Raw genomic sequence first — 9,890 nt, 5'->3', positions numbered from 1 at the left:
AATCCAAAAAAATACATATACCCTATGTTCATAGCAGCAATACTCACAGTAGTCAAGATATGGAAGCAACCTAAATGTCCATCAACAGATGAAAGGATAAAGAAGATGTGGTAATATATATATATATATATTTATAATATATATTATAAATACATATATACATATATTTATAATATATATTTACACAATGGAATACTACTCAGCCACAAAAAGAATGAAATAATGCCATTTTCAGTAACATGGATGGAACTATAAATTATTATACTAAGTGAAGTAAGTCAGAAAAAGAAAGACAAATACCATATGATATCACTTAGATGTGGAATCTAAAATATTACACAAGTGAACTTCCCTACAAAACAGAAACAGACTCGTAGAGAACAGACTTGTGGTTACCAAAGAGGAGGAAGAGTGGTGGAGGGATGGACTGGGAGTTTGGGATTAGCAGATGAAAACTATTACATATAGAATGGATAAACAACAAGGTCCTACTGTTTAACACAGGGAAATACATTCAATATCCTGAGATAAAATAATGGAAAAGAATATAGAAAAGACAGTATACATATATATAATTGAATAACTTTGCTATATAGCAGAAATTCACATTTTGAATCAACTATACTTTGATTAAAAAATAAAAAGTCAAAAAAGGGGATTAATTTAATATTAGAGAAATCTAAATTTTAAGAAAGCTTAGAAAAATCTTCTACTGAATGCTCATTATTTTATATACTGACATAGGCATTTGTCTTTTAATTAGATCCTTTATAATTTAGCCACTTGGATTTCCATAAAACTTTGGGATGAGGTCTATATAAGTATTAACTCCCAAGAACCACAAATGCAATGTATTATCACACAGGTTGTCTGGAAAATGGTCAATGACAAATTTCTAAACAGTGTTTAGTCCAAAGATAATCTCAACAATAGATAGTAAAGTATTTTTGAAATTATTTATCTACAATAGTTTATAAATAGAAGAATTTAGAAAAATAATGTTTATTTCAAAAATCAGAATATGAAAAAGAATATGAAAATTATATAAAAATCCACTATAATTCTATCACCCACAAAAAACTGAATGTTTTGCTCCAGTTGTTTTTAAATTTTAACATCAGAATGCACAATTTTTCATAAATTATGATCATATTGAATGTATTTTTTGATCTCTAAATTTTTTTCTTTTTACATTAGGAAAATTTCTAACAATAAAATTTAATTTTTAAAAACCCAACTAATGACTTTTTCCAAATGATTTAGCATTAATTCACTTAATCAATGAAATTTTGAGAAATTTCAGCTGTTCATAATTTAGTATTATAAAAAATGCCCACAAAGGGTATACAGGAATATGAACAATTGTCTAATAATTTATTTTTTAAGCTGATTTACTGATTCAGAAAAGTATTGTTTAGAAAGAGTATGTGAATTTAATGTCTCGCTAAGAGATTATGATATCTCCCTATGTACACAGTATTATTATTTTACATCTTTTTATTCAGTAGATAAAAATGGCATATTTCTGTTTTTCACTCAAATTTCCTTTAGTACAAAAACTGAACACTTTCATAGACTTAGTGCACTTTGTTTCTTTTTTAGTATCAGAATTTTAAAAGTTTAAACTTTTTGAACAGCTGAAAAATTTTCATAGAAAAACATACAAAACATTGAGTGTTAACAAATGCATATATTCAAATAAACACCATCACAATCAAGATATAAAAGATTTCTCTGATGCCAAAAATTCTCATGTCCCCTTCCAGCAACCACCATTTTGATTTCTAACCAAACAGATTAGTTTTTCCTGTCTTTGATCTTCATATAAATGAAGTCATAATATATCTATTATTTATGTGTGGCCATTCTATCAAGTGTGAGGTAGTGTGTCATTGTGATTTTGATTTCCATTTCTCTGATGATCAGTGATATTGAGCACCTTTTCAGGTACCTATTTGCCATCTGAATGTCTTCCCTGGAAAAATATCTATTCAGATCCTCTATTTTAAAATTTGTTTTTCTGCTGTTGAATTTTATAAGTTCTAAATATATTTTGGATATTAACCCCTTGTTAGATATATGATTTGCAAATATTTTCTTCCACTCCACAGGCTGCCTTTTTTAAGCCAAAGGAATTTGGAGAAAGAAAAGCAAAGCTGGAGGTATGACACTTCCTGATTTCAAAGCTAGTTTTACAAAGTATTACAGAGTACTTGTAATACAGAGTATTACAAAGCTAGTTCAACAGTAAGATACTGGCACAAAAGCAGACCCATGGACTAATGGGATAGAATAAAGAGCTCAGAAATAAACCCATATAGACATGACCGATTAATTTTTGACAGTAGGGTCAAGAATATACAATGGAGAAAAGAATTTCTTCAATAAATGTTGTTAGGAAAACTGCACAGTCATGTGTACATATTTAGTATTCTGGACTAATCAATTAAATTTAATATAACAGTCTCAATGGAGATGGAAATAACAATCAGTTCTGCAATTTAGAAAAAGACTCACATTGAAACTGTGCAGAAGATGGACACAAGGGCAGGAGCAGAGAGGAATCAGAAAATGAAGGCAAGGATATTAGACACAAAGCTTTAAGGAATTATTATTATATTCACAGTGTAATTGAGATTGAGATAGAGAAATGGGAATAGGATTAAAAAAGGGATTTCAGAGAGATTCAAACAATAGAAGGAATGGTAATTACTGAAGGGTATTAGTGAAAAACTAGTGAAAGACTTTTAAAAGCAAACTAAGAAGTCAAAAATGATGTTTGGAGGTATTGTTTGTTTAGATGTTAGCATTTTGACAAATATCAGGAAACAGGAAACAATAATTTTAGAGTGGCTGAAGAAAAATGAGATCAATTTTGAACTTAAAACTGTATGGCCTTTGGATGTGGCCAACTGGAAATATGAAATAACAGTATATTTTGATTCATGTAGCTCTTAAAATATTTTCCCAACCTCCAAAATTACTCAATCTTAGTACAGAAATATCAAAAATAGAAGCAAATTGGGCAACCTAAAGAATTTAAGGATAATGAAATGACATCTCACTGATGTATTCTCTGGTCATTCTCTCCTTTGGGGAATAAATATTTCTAAGCTACTTAATGTTGACTCCCCTATTATTTTTTTCCACTTGAGTCTTCTGTTTTCTGTCCTGGCCAGTCCTTTTGCTCATTCCAGTTCCCCAGTGCGTTCAGTGAATAGGGCTCTCAAGTAACCTGTCAAATTCAATTAACTGCAGCAAGCTGTCCATGGTGACACTAGCTGTAGTTAATTGAGAAAACCAGCATAAAGGCACCCCTTCAGAGTACTCTGTAATTGAGTGTGAAGTCTCAAGAGATCAGTTGCTCAATTCCAAGTGTATGGACTTTTGGGTGGAATTTGGGTTGTTTCATGGAAACCATTTATGAGCTTGTTATATGCTATGTCTAAAAATCTATGTACCAACAGATATGCTTTCAAGAGACATTGCTTGAGAAAACTATCAGTTTTCTGTGTCAATAGGATGTTTCATCTTTTTTCTCTCTTCATTTATGCCAACAGCTATTTCAGATTTTTCCTTTTTCCCTTCTCTTAACTATCCATAAAACAAAATTATTTTAATCTTCTATAATGACCAGTGAATTGAGCATAGTTTTAGTCTAGATAATAATGATAAAAATTTAATGAAAATAATATACTTTTGAAAAATTTGTGTCCAACATTAGATATCTTCCATTTTCATAGGGTTCAGGTCCATTAACTCAATCTATTAAAATAGAGCATATTTGAATATGCATAAGTAGGTTACAACATTGTTAATTGAGTATAATATGCTATTCTGATATTATTCAGCAATCTAATTATCATCCACTTAATAAAATTCCTTAGTTTTCTTCCCTGGGTGCCAAAATAATTCCATGGTACCTGACAAAAGCTTAAATTAATCACCACTAGATGGTAGCCTTGTCAGGGATCACTGATCCATATAGCAATTCCTTTGGTGGCTGTGATGAGACAAGAAGAAAATGCATGTATCATAATTACCAAAAATCCAGCACAGAATGAGTTTAGAGTAAATATCAGTCATTATTTTCAATTTTAAATTAATGTTATTGAACATTTACTGCATATTAGTCATGGTATCAGATAATTTAAAAACTAATTTAATAATCAACTACTTAAAATCTTTCAACTCTATGTTTCTATTGAACTTTGATTATTTACGTAGTCAATTATATAGCCACACATGTAATTTTATATACTTCAGAAGTATTTCAACAATAATTTGGTATTAATTATAAAAGAAGGGAAGGGAAAAGCAAAGGAGAAAAAGAAAGATATACCCGTTTGAATGCAGAGTTCCAAAGAATAGCAAGGAGAGATAAGAAAGCCTTCTTCAGCGATCAATGAAGAGAAATAGAGGAAAACAACAGAATGGGAAAGACTAGAGATCTCTTCAAGAAAATTAGAGATATCAAGAGAATATTTTATGCAAATTTCTAGGCTCCAAAATCACTGCAGATGGTGATTGCAGCCATGAAATTAAAAGATGCTTACTCCTTGGAAGGAAAGTTATGACCAAATTAGACAGCATATTAAAAAGCAGAGACATTACATTGCCAACAAAGGTCCATCTAGTCAAGGCTATGGTTTTTCCAGTGGTCATGTATGGATGTGAGTGTTGGACCATAAAGAAAGCTGAGCACCGAAGAATTGATGCTTTTGAAATATGGTGTTGGAGAAGACTCTTGAGAGTCCCTTGGACGTCCATCCTAAAGGAGATCAGTCCTGGGTGTTTATTGGAAGGACTGATGTTGAAGCTGAAACTCCTGTTCTTTGGACACCTGATGGGAAGAGCTGATCCATTTGAAAAGACCCTGATGCTGGGAAAGATTGAGGGCAGGAGGAGAAGGGGACGACAGAGTATGAGATGGTTGGATGGCATTACCGACTCAATGGACATGGGTTTGGATGGACTCCGGGAGTTAGTGATGGAGAGGGAGGCCTGGCGTGCTGCCGTTCATGGGGTCGCAAAAAGTCGGACATGACTGAGCGACTCAACTGAACTGAACTGAACTGATAGAGACCCTTTTAATGCAACAAATATTCGGGAAGGCTATTAAATGTATTTTTAATTTTTTTTTTTTTTTACTTAAACATTTTCCTAACGTTTTCTGACTGTCAAAGCTCAACATAAAGCTTTTCTCCAGTTACTTACCACATTCATTTCACACTCTCATATCAGTTATTGTATTCTCCTATGTTGTAATGTTTGATAATCACAACAAACTGTGGAAAATTCTTAAAGAGTTGGGAATGCCAGACCACCTGACCTTCCTCCTGAAAAATCTGTGTACAGGTAAAGAAGCAACAGTTAGGACTGGACATGGAACAACAGACTGGTTCCAAATCAGGAAAGGAGTGCGTCAAGGCTGTATATTGTCTCTCTGCTTATTTAACCTATATGCAGAGTACATCATGTGAAATGCTGGACTGGATGAAGGACTAGCTGAAATGAAGATTCCTGTGAGAAATAGCAATAACCTCAGATATGCAGATGACACCACCCTTATGGCAGAAAGTGAAGAACTGAAGAGCCTCTTGATGAAAGTGAAAGACAAGAGTGAAAAAGTTGGCTTAAAACTCAACAGTCAGAAAACTAAGATCATGGTATCCAGTCCCATCACTTCATGGCAAATACATGAGGAAACAATGGAAACAGTAAGAGACTTTATTTTCTTGGGCTCTAAAATCGCTGCAGATGGTGACTGCAGCTGTGAAATTAAAAGACGCTTGCTCCTTGGAAGAAAAGTTATGACCAACCTAGACAGCATATTAAAAAGCATAGACAATAGTTTACCAAGAAAGGTCCGTCTAGTCACAGCTATGGTTTTTCCACTGGTCATGTATGGATGTGAGAGTTTGACTATAATCAAAGCTGAGCACCAGAGAACTGATGCTTTTGAACCGTGGTGTTGGAGAAGACTCTTGAGAGTCCCTTGGACTGCAAGGAGATCCAACCAGTTCATCCTAAAGGAAATCAGTCCCGAATATTCATTGGAAGGACTGATGCTGAAGCAGAAACTCCAATACTTTCGCCACCTGATGGGAAGAACTGATTCATTGGAAAAGACCCTGATGCTGGGAAAGATTGAAGGTGGGAGGAGAAGGGGACGACAGACGATGAGACGATTGGATGGCATCACCGACTCTATGGACATGAGCTTGAGTAGGCTCCGGTAGTTGGTGATGGCCAGGGAAGCCTGGTGCGCTGCATTCCATGGGGTCACAAAGAGTCAAACATGACTGAACGACTGAACTGAACTGAACTGAATGTTTCATGCAGTGAACCAAAATAAAGCAAAGCAAAGGAAAACAAAAAAAAAACTCATGGATTATGAACTCCTTTCCAGACTCTGCTGAGGATACAAAAATGGACGATCCTTTCCTTATATACATAAATAAGTTTTAAGTATCTCCCATCCATTTTAATTCCCTGATCTTACAAATTCTAAATATATAAATTTAGATATACATCCATAAAGACATTGAAGGTTTATGACATACACTAGATATGAGATATAGGAAGTAACAATGAATCACAAAGTATCTGATTCTAATATTTTAACATTAATCCTTTAATTTAAAAAATTAAAATCACATATCTATGTTGTAAAAATATCAAACACTAAATATTACACAGAATCAGATAAGAAAATTCTTCCTTGCCCATCACACTGTATACCCTGGAAGAAGTCACTCATTTTGTTTTTTCTTTTATTGTAACCATAGCACATAAATATTAATATGTATATGTGTATCCTATCCTATTTTGTGTTAGTCACTCAGTTATGTCCGACTCTTTGTGACCCCAGGGACTGTGTAGCCCTCCAGGCTCCTCTGTCCATGAAATTCTCCAGGCAAGAATATTGGAGTGGGTTGCCATTTAATTCTCCAGGGCATCTTCTTGACCCAAGAATTGAACCGGGTCGCCTACGTTGCAGGCAGATTCTTTACTATCTGAGCCACCAGGGAAGCCCGTATATGTGAATATAAATTGATATATTTATGTATACTTGTATGTATTTGTGTACATGCTCAAGTATAAGTTCAGTTCAGTTGAGTCGCTCAGTCATGTCCGACTTTTTGCGACCCCATGAACGGCAGCACGCCAGGCCTCCCTGTGCATCACCAGTACCCAGAGTCCAACTAAACCCATGTCCATTGAGTCGGTGATGCCATCCAACCATCTCATCCTCTGTCGTCCCCTTCTCCTCCTGCCCTCAATCTTTCCCAGCATCACGGTTTTTTCCAATGAATCAGCTCTACCCACCAGGTGTCCAAAGGATTGGAGTTTCAGCTTCAATATCAGTCCTTCCAATGAACACCCAGGACTGATCTCCTTTAGGATGGACTGGTTGGATCTCCTTGCAGTCCAAGGGACTCTCAAGAGTCTTCTCCAACACCACATTTCAAAAGCATCAATTCTTCAGTGCTCAGCTTTCTTTATGGTCCAATGCTCACATCCATACATGACCACTGGAAAAACCATAGCCTTGACCAGACGGACCTTTGTTGGCAATGTAATGTCTCTGCTTTTTAATATGCTATCTAGGTTGGTCATAACTTTCCTTCCAAGGAGTAAGCGTCTTTTAATTTCATGGCTGCAATCACCATCTGCAGTGATTTTGGAGCCCCCAAAAATAAAGTCAGCCACTGTTTCCACTGTTTCCCCATCTATTTGCGGTGAAGTGATGGGACCAGATGCCATGATCTTAGTTTTCTGAATGTTGAGCTTTAAGGCAACTTTTTCACTCTCCTCTTTCACTTTCATCAAGAGACTTTTTAGTTCCTCCTCACTTTTTGCCATAAGGGTGGTGTCATCTGCATATCTGAGGTTATTGATATTTCTTCCAGCAATCTTGATTCCAGCTCGTGCTTCCTCCAGCCCAGCGTTTCTCATGATGTACTCTGCATAGAAGTTAAATAAGCAGGGTGACAATATACAGCCTTGACGTACTCCTTTTCCTATTTGGAACCAGTCTGTTGTTCCATGTCCAGTTCTAACTGTTGCTTCCTGACCTGCATACAGGTTTCTAAAAGGCAAGTCAGGTGGTCTGGTATTCCCATCTCTTTCAGAATTTTCCACAGTTTATTGTCATCCACACAGTCAAAGGCTTTGGCATAGTCAATAAGGCAGAGATAGATGTTTTTCTGGAACTCTCTTGCTTTTTCTATGATCCAGTGGATGTTGGCAATTTGATCTCTGGTTCCTCTGCATTTTCTAAAACCAGCTTGAACATCTGGAAGTTCATGGTTCATGTATTGCTGAAGCCTGGCTTGGAGAATTTTGAGCATTACTTTACTAGCGTGTGAGATGAGTGCAATTGTGAGGTAGTTTAAGCATTCTTTGGCATTGCCTTTCTTTGGGACTGGAATGAAAACTGACCTTTTCCAGTCCTGTGACCCCTGCTGAATTTTCCAAATTTGCTGGCATATTGAGTGCAGCACTTTCACAGCATCATCTTTCAGGATTTGAAATAGCTCAACTGGAATTCCATCACCTCCACTAGCTTTGTTCATAGTGATGCTTCCTAAGGCTCACTTGACTTCACATTTAGTATATATTTGTGGAAATGCTCAAATATTGATGAAATAGTAACGTTTCAGAAGTGGATTTTGCTAGTGCATTTGCTCAGTTTTTGGGGATTGTTTGTTCTTTTTTTATTCATTGGTAAGAGATTTCTATATATTGTTAATATGAATAATTTTTGTAATTGCATATTTCAAATTTTTATGCCAGCTTGCCACTAGTGTTTTTAATTCCATCATTGGTTGTTTCTTAAGTAAAGATGGATAATTTTACCTAATAAAGTCTCATATGTTTATTTATATATAGTACATATAGGGTCATTTTTAGGAAAATTTTCCACATTCCAGCACTACAAAATAAAGCCATTTGCTTCCTTCTGGTATATTTATGCTCTACTATGTGTACATAACAAGCTTCTGATGAATTAAAGATGTAAAGCTTTGAACAGTTTAGCTTGTGTTTTTTCCAAATATGCAATCAAATGTCCAAACTCTCCTTATGATTAGATATTCCATCCTTCTCCAGCTAAACTTAAAAGCCAATTTACTAAATAGTCAACTCATTTATATGCCTTTGAATGTCTTTCTGTCCCAACTTCTGTTGCATTTATTTATGCATATATTATCAAACCAATCAATACTAACTCTTTTTAATAATGTGGTTTAAAAATTTTTTAAGATAGCTATTTAATGGACTAATTCTTTGGATACAACTGAGAATCAGTTCATCAGTTTTCTGAGAATTACCAACTGATGATAGTATAGTATAATAATTAAAACACTGCATATCAGAATCTAATATTTAAATATAAAGCCAATGGGACTTCCCTGGTGGTACAATGGATAAGAATTTTCCTGCCAAGGCAGGACACATGGGTTCAATCCCTGGTCCATGAAGATTCCACATGCTGTGAAGCAACTAAGCTTGTGTGTTACAACTACTGAGCCTGTGGCTCTATAGCCTGCATGCTTCAACTACTGAACAGTATGCAGCACTCAAATCCCGAAACCTAGAGCCTGTGCTCTGCAATAAGAGAAGCCACCACAATGAGAAGCCTATGCACCACAGCTAGAGAGGAGCCGTCACTTGCCACAGCTAGAGAAAGCCCACATAGCAATGAGGACCCAGTGCAACCAAAGATAAATAAATAAACATCAAGCCAATGGTCATAGGAAAACATAGCCTTAAACACTTAATCATATACATATGTACATATTCACACACACACATATATATAAGACAAATTTCCAAACTTGGGAAAATTATTTAAAAAAATTATAAAAATAAAATCAGTCATT

Source organism: Cervus canadensis, chromosome 6, assembly GCF_019320065.1.
Source record: "Cervus canadensis isolate Bull #8, Minnesota chromosome 6, ASM1932006v1, whole genome shotgun sequence".
NCBI lineage: Eukaryota > Metazoa > Chordata > Mammalia > Artiodactyla > Cervidae > Cervus > Cervus canadensis.
This window is presented reverse-complemented; position numbering follows the sequence as displayed.